Genomic DNA, 8,640 nt, shown 5'->3' with positions numbered 1-8,640 from the left:
AATGAGTTAGATGAGTTACGTCATCTATCTTACGAAAATGCAAAGATTTATAAAGAAAAAGTGAAAAAATGGCACGATGCCAAAATTAAAGTTAAACACTTTAATGTTGGGGATAAAGTGCTGTTATTTAATTCACGACTTCGTTTATTTCCAGAAAAACTTAAGTCCAGATGGATAGGACCATATTTAGTCGTCAAAACATTCGATTATGGTTCTTTAGAACTGGAAGGTCCTACCGGAGTTCGATTCAAAGTTAATTGTAATCGATGTAAAATCTATTACGAAAATATTTCCTAACTAGGAATTGAGTTCGTAACAAGATTGTCTGACGTATAAATTACTCAGTTTTTCTTACACAGTTTATTTTGTTTTATTGTTTTTATATTTTTTTGTTCATTTATTTTATTTTATTTTTTCCAAAATGCCATTTTTATGATTAGATGACTTTTTGTTATGATTTAAATGCATAAAATATTTCTATTTCATGATTTTAGATTTAATTTTTAGGAAATTAAGATGAATTTGAAGTTTCAGGCAATTCTCTGCCGCGAATTTAGAATTCCCTGCCGAGAATCCTTTTTTTTAGAACAGTCCAAATAGGTTAGGATTTCTCTGTTCATACCGAGAATTTTAAATTCTCTACCGTGAATCGGGAGGTAGCTTAGACGCCTGATTTCCGCAAGGAAATCAACGTGTCACGACCGCGGCTTTGCCATTCGCGGTCGCGACACGCGTGTTTCCTGCACTATCAGGTCTGCAACACTCTAACCCTTTCGACGAACCTCTTGGCAAACGAAACATTAAGTTTTTTCATTTCCGAAAGGTGCAATTTATACCTTTTCATAATAAAACGATACCTCTTTTCATTTAAACTCTTATAAATTAATCCTAGAGGATTCAAGTTCTGTTACAATTCTTTTTCATCTTTGTCAGAACTCTGATTTTCTTCGCAAACACTGTTCTTTACTAAAGTAACACAAACTTTGCACCATGCCTACTAAGAACAAACCATCTAGGCACAATACTGCCTCAATCAACAAACGCCCAGACTTATCCAAGCGATATGGGGCGCCTTTTCCTATCTTCAGTCACGATGAAGGTAGGCGTTATTGGAATCACCGTTACAAATTCTTCACCGGAATGTTGTATATGGATGAATTTCTTAATAGCCAATTAGGCATTTCTGATGACATGAGCCGCTATATGGAGCGCCTAGGGTGGACAAAATTCGCCCAAATGCGATTTTCAATAATAGGCGACTGGATACTCGAATTCTTCTGTACCGTGCGTTTTACTAATAAACGACGAATACGTCTCAATTTTCGTCGAGAAGGCGAAATCTTCACTTTCGGCTATCCTGAGTTGCATGCTTGGTTTGGTTTTCCCCCGAGGGATACAATCAAACGTCATCCTGGACGAGACATGACATCCTCAGACATTTGGAGAATGCTCACTGGATTCTGGCGATTCAATTCAAAACTCGCCTATAATCACTCTTTTCGCTCCAACTCCATGCTGTATTTACACAAATTTCTGTGTCACAGTTTATTCGGGCGCACATTCAGTAGTGTGGTCCGTGACACAAATTTGTATGTTCTTGGAGATATATTCCAGGGAAATGCAGTGGATTCTTCCAAAATTCTGATGGAAGGTCTTGTCGCCGCTTCTCGATCCAAAGATAAGAAGATTGGGTTCGGCAATATAATCTGTGGAATAATTCTCGGTTCAAAGGGTACTATTATTAGTTTGTTTTCATTACATGTACATATGTTAAAATAATAAAGATCTTATTTCATTCAATTCTTAATTTTTATCCATTTGATCCATTATCTATACTTAGCATATTTCATATGAGTAATTTCTAATTTTTCTTACTCAAATTAAGATAAAAAGGATTCACTTGAACTAATATGGTTTTCTATTTTTCCACACGTATATCTACATTTTATTTATAACTCAATTTCTTTTCAATGCATTAGGTTTTCATTTAATCAATTCAATTCATGTATTAAATATGTTTTACCATGCACTTATTATGCATTTAATATGGTTCTCTTAACTTAAATGCATAAATGAACATTTAAGTTTCATTAATTCTTCATAATCAATTTATTATACTTTAATTCAATTTATTAAGTTTCAACCTTTGATTTTCCTTGGAATTAATGACATTTATTTAAGTTTTAAGTGCAGGAACACTAAATATTAAGTTCAGGAACCATTTCCTCAACAAAATTGCACAAACCATGTCAAAATGCACCAAAATAGGCCATTTTTACCAATTCTCTACCGAGAATTTATTAATTCTCGGTATGAGCAGCAACTTTGGCAGAATTTCAGGGCGAAAATTGCCTGAACATCGCGTGCCGCGGCCGCGGCTTTGCCATTCACGATCGCGACACGCGTATAAATTGCCCTTTTCAATCCGATTTTGCCACCAAATTTTACCTATTCCTATTCCTATTCTACCTATTCACCTACCTATACAACCCTATATAAACCTACCTCTTACACAAACCTCACATCACCTCTATTTTTACTCAATCCCTTACTCTAAACTCTTCCCCAAAAATCTACTTTTACTCTTCCCAATTTATTCACTCCAATTTCTATCCTCTTTTCTCTTTCAATCACTTCCAATTCAAAACCCCAACCTCATCTTCAAGCTTTACTTTTTCTCTCAAATTCTTCTTCTTCTTCTTCTTCTTCTCACACCCTAAAAACACAAAAAACCATCACCATGGTTAGAACTAAGCGTGTTGGTAACAAGCCCGCTAATCGCCTTCGGGTTCAATGCGGAGCTTATTTTGACATCTATTCGGGGGAAGAAGCCGCTCGTTTCAAACATTTTTCTCAAGCCGACCGCCAATTTGTGGATATGCACTTCTTAGACTTCCATTTGGTAAGAGCATTAAATTTCTCTACTCGAATTGATGCCTTTATTGAAGCTTTGGGTTGGCAAGAATTCGTTAATATGCGTTTCCCGCGTATTAATGAATATGTAGTGGAATTTTTTGTCACTTTGACCATGAACAAGAAGACAACTTCAATTTCTTTTAGGAATAATGGTATCCCTTACACCATTGACTATGAAGCAATGGGCAATATGTTTGGTTTCCCTACTTCTGATTTTTATGATAAGCCTAAGGATTTTGATAATGATGCGGTTTGGCAAACTCTTTCGGACCAAGACTATTTTAATTCGAAAAACACTTCAAGCAAGTTGATTAAGGACAATTGTGTTGGGGTTTAGTGTCCTATAGACAATTGTTGCAGGATACAAACTTAATATAAATGAATTGTTCTTTATATCATTTGTTTTAATGAGATATATGTTTTATAACTATATGTAAAGGCAATCCCTTTTAAGCACTAAATAAAGTCTAATAAAAGGAAATCCGTAAGTTTGTTTAAAGTGATTATAAAGTGTTCATACAAGCATGAAGTGAGACAAAACTTTATAATAAACTAATAAACTTAAAACCACCCCAAGTCAAGTGATATGTTTAGGATTGATATATCACTGTTGAGACTTGTATGTAACAATGTCTTCTGTCCGACAGAAAGCTGATCTCACAAGCTTCATATATATAGATATCTGGACAGTTACATAGATCCGATGAAACGTCGTTCATTAGGATTGGGGATCCGATTTGAGATAACAGGATGGGTAGATTCATCCTTGTCACCTGTTCATCTCATTGGTATTAATAGGTATAACTAATCCTCAGACTCAAAGGAATGTTAATTGGTCATCCTGAATTACTGAATGTGAGACTTTGATCCTGCGGTCCCACGATCCTTAACAGAGATGACTCTGGGGTGTGAACTGCAGAGGTTAGGTGTCACAGGAGGTAATGTCAGGGTAGTTATACATTGGATTGAGCATTTATCACTCCCGATTAATGGGAGATACATCCAAGGATCGCTTGTGGATGACTCGACTCTAAATCCTTGCAAGGTGATAACTTAAGAGTAAGAAATACAGATTTCACTTAACCTATCTATTTGAGTTGACTCGGCCTATACAAGTAAAATGAACGTCTCGCTATATGTGACTTGACATCACCCATAGTCATAAGATTCAGTTCAAGGATGTAGTTGATAAAGGATCGAATTATACTGTAACTAATACGGAAGGGTTAGCGACAGAATCAACCTGTCTTCTTAACAGACTCTGGGGGAATGATTACAGACTTGCCAATAACATACTCAGTACATCATTCCGTTATGCAAGGATTAAATATAATTCTTGAAGAAATTAATTTAATAGTTGCATACGGCCAGAAGTAGTAAGAACCTAATGGATCACACATAAGACTTGGAGCCAAAAGAGAGATGGATGTCATTAATAGATGGAAGCTCAATTGAGCCCAGTAAGGCCCATTTAAATAGAGGGGGGCTGAAATTTATATATAATAAATAAGGAATTATTTTAATTCCATTAATCCTAATTTGATTAGGTTTATGAATTAAATTAATTAAGAGATAATTAAGTTAGGATTTTTTATTAGATTAATATACTCCTATTATTATCCAATTAGGTTATTTATTATTATCCTAGATATATTAGATGTATTATAAGATAATAATTGGGAATCCTATTCCGAATTGAATTCCTATTAAGTAACCTATTCCTATCTAACTAGGGTTTAGATACAAGTTATTATATATACCCCCCTACTACATGAATTTCGACTAAGCCTAACCCCCTCCCCTCATTGTGATTTTCGAAACATACAATTAGAGAGAGAAAGTGAATTCGCATCCCCTAGTTCGTGGACAAGAATTCATACGGCTTCCATCGATCGATTAATTTCATCTATCTTTCTTTCTCTTTGATCTTGTGTTGGTTAATTAGAGGCAATCTATTTTGGTTGCATCTCATACGGTTGATTCTAACTTAACCTCACTGTGTTATACTTCGTGCTTGGGAACTCGGAGAAGAATTGTGGGCGCTTCTTTAACAACGGTAGATTGTTCTTCAAAAGGTATTTCTTCTTATCCCTCTTTATATGAAATAACGATTAACGGATCCTATGGTTAAAAGGAAGTAGGCTAAAAATTTATATTTTCGCTGCTATACCTTAGCCTTAATTTCCTTCAGTGGTATCAGAGCCATCGTTAAATCCGTTATTTCATATATGAAAATTTAGAAGTTTTTCAATAGGATTGAATAAATATTTATGGTTAGGATTAATTAACAAATAGTTTGATTAATTAATTCTAAAGATAAATAAATTTTAGTTAATTGTTAATTAAAATAGATTATGCGTATGTTCCTAATTATTTCGGTTGATAATCATTATAACAAAATCTATTAGTTTTATAGTTAGGTTAATAAAATTAGTTTTATTAATTCTAAAAGATAAAACGGAAATCTATTGTAGTTTTTCCTATTTCTGAAAATCGTTTTTAAAACCGTTTTAAAATCTGATATATATATATATATATATATGTTTTATAAAAAAAAATAAATAAATAAATACGACAGCGGCTCGGGTCGCGCCTCACGGCGCGACCAGCCGCTGTCGCGCGGCTGCTGCCTCGCGGCGGCAGCAGCCCAGTTTCGGGCCCTGGCCCGAATCCCACTTGATTTTAATTGTTAAAATCGGCTTGAATATAATTTGTATATATAAATATATGTTTCGAAAATTAATAGTTTTCTGTTTTGATTATCGAATGAAAAATTCATTTAAAAGTTTGTTTTTACCAAGTTGTAAATCAAAGTGTTAAATGAATTGAAATCAAAATAATTGGGACATGCATAATCGACGTTTTATATGGTTATATTAATCTAAGGATTAATATAAAGATACAAAACGATTAGAAGTAAAATTGAATGAAAGTTAATTTGACAAGTTAATGTGATTAACCTAAATATTACATAAGCCGGTTATGTAATCAACCAATTAAATTTATTTAATTGAGTCTATGCATGTTTGGCGTTATGGACATATTTGGACCCTCTTTTAGTCTTTTGGTATTTTTGAAATAGGGCCTGCGCGTCCTGCCTTTCTACTATCTATTGTAATTTCTCCTCTCATCCGATTCCCTTCAATTCAATTGAAGTTTTCTTATAGTAGTATAGAAATTAATATGTAATTTCAAGGTGCCATGGAGAAGACGGAGGACCTAAAGAGAAATATGTAATAGTTAGTATTTCCTTAGGTTTGCCCTTTTATTTCGTCTCTGGCTCGACGGAATAATTTAGATGATATGTCCATAACGCCAATATATGTGAATGTATGTGTGTCTGATGTATGCTAAAGCAAATCAAGACTAAGTTAGATTATGAGACCTAAATAAAATCCCTCGTTAAAAAGTTAAGTAAATAAGCAAGTTATTAAAATCGGTTGCCCCTCCCTAATATTATAATTCAGCCGGCAGTACTGGGGGCCTTTGGGTTGTTGAGCAAACTCAAGCTCGGGGTCTTATGGTAACACCTGAATTATCGAAAGTCATTCTTTCATGAATATGGGGTAATACTTAAATTAGATTATGATAATTGGATGAGCAAACTCATGTTGTCATAAACTAATGGGCAATATGGTTGGGATTAATGTGAATAGCATATTAGTTACTAATGTGGTTAGTAACCCAATAACCTAGGAGTCACATTCGAGATGTGATTGATTACATGAATCTACCTAACAAATGAGACTAGCTTGTTGAGCAAACTCAAGGCGAAATCTCAGGAGTTAGGATCCTAGCTCACTAAAGGATTTGTGAAATTCTTCGAATTAATATGGAGGGCTATTAATTTGGCAAAATAGTGGGAGCAATCTGAAATAAATTAAAAGGCCTATAATTTTAGATTGTTATACTTTAAAGCAAATGAATGACATACGTTTACTCTTTCTCACTCTCAGGTTTTATTTAAACACACTCTTAAAATCATGACTAACACCGATCTGCGTTACATCCTTACCGATAACAAATTGAATGGTTCAAACTTCACCGACTGGTTTCATAACCTCAAAATTGTTTTGAAGTTCGAGAGGAAAGGGTATGTACTTGATACACCGATACCCCCTTACCCAACTGATGATGCTCCCTACCAAGAATTTTATGCTTACTTGAAGCATAAATCTGATGATGATCAAACGGGGGACATCATACTTGCATCTCTGACACCGGAAGTTAAAAGGCAACTACATTCAGATATGGATGCCTATTCCATGGTCAAGCACCTCAAAGAGTTATTTGTGAATGAAACTCGGTGCGAGCGCTTCGAAATAACCAAAGAGTTATATAAAAGCAAGATGCAGATGGGCACATCTGTAATGGCACATTGTGCAAAGATGATCAGCCTTATCACCAAGTTTTCTAGTATTGGAGATGCGATGGACCATGAACTAAGTGAAAACTTACTTCTTCAGTCCCTCCCCGAGAGTTACTCACAGTTCGTAATGAACTACCAAATGAGTGGCTTGCAAACCTCTCTTATAGAGCTTGCACATATGCTCGAGTCAGTCGAGCACATTATAAAAGAAAACGAGGAGATACTGGCCCTTGCTATTGAAGGATCGAGAAAAAGGAAAGGGGTCGCTCCCAATCCAAACCATCTTGATAAATGCAAGGGGGCTGTGCTCACCGAAACGAAGGGAAAGGAACCAAAGAAGCCCAAAGGAAAGTGCTACTATTGTGGTGACTTAGGGCATTGGAAGAGGAACTGCATGGAGTACCTAACCTTCCACGAGAAGGAAAATAACGGTGCTTCATCATCTGGTATGTTTTATATTGAAATAAATACAGTTTCACTGTCTGAATCTTGGGTACTTGATACCAGATGTGGATCTCATATTTGTACGAATATGCAGGAGCTAAATCAGACTAAGGAACTAAAGAAAGGAAGCATAAACTTGCGAGTGGGAAATGGAGCAAGAGTTGCCGCCCTCGCAATTGGAGATTATGTTTTACCTTTGCCCTCTGGGCTTGTAATAGAATTAAGGAATTGTTTGTACGTTCCTGAGATGTCTCGTAACATTATTTCTATTAGCCGTCTTGTTGACGACGGTTTTCATATTTCAATAAAAGACAAGAGTTGCAATATTTATAAAGATTCGATCTTTTATTTTTCTGGAATTTCACAAAATGGGATTTATGTGTTAGATAACAAAATTCCTGCTTTTGCAATTGATACCAAAAGACATAAGCTAGATAATTCAACTTACTTGTGGCATTGTCGTTTAGGCCATATAAACAAGAGACGCATGCTAAAGCTACATTCAGATGGGCTTATAGATCCAATCGATTTTGAATCATTGGAAACATGCGAATCATGTTTAAAAGGTAAAATGACAAAGACACCCTTTAGCAATAAAGGTGAGCGTGTATCAGACACTCTAGGACTCATTCATTCAGATGTATGAGGTCCTATGTCGGTCCAAGCAAGAGGAGGATTCAGATACTTCATAAGCTTCATAGATGACCATACTCGATATGGTTACATCTACTTGATGAGGCACAAATCAGAAGCTTTTGACAAGTTCAAATGCTTCAAGAATGAAGTAGAAAATCAATTAGGAAAGAAAATAAAGACGCTTCGATCCGATCGAGGTGGCGAATATCTTTCTGATGATTTTCTGAATTATCTAACTGAATGTGGGATATGCTCACAATGGACACCTCCCTATA

The sequence above is a fragment of the Euphorbia lathyris genome, chromosome 1 (assembly GCF_963576675.1).
Source record: "Euphorbia lathyris chromosome 1, ddEupLath1.1, whole genome shotgun sequence".
Lineage (NCBI taxonomy): Eukaryota > Viridiplantae > Streptophyta > Magnoliopsida > Malpighiales > Euphorbiaceae > Euphorbia > Euphorbia lathyris.
This window is presented reverse-complemented; position numbering follows the sequence as displayed.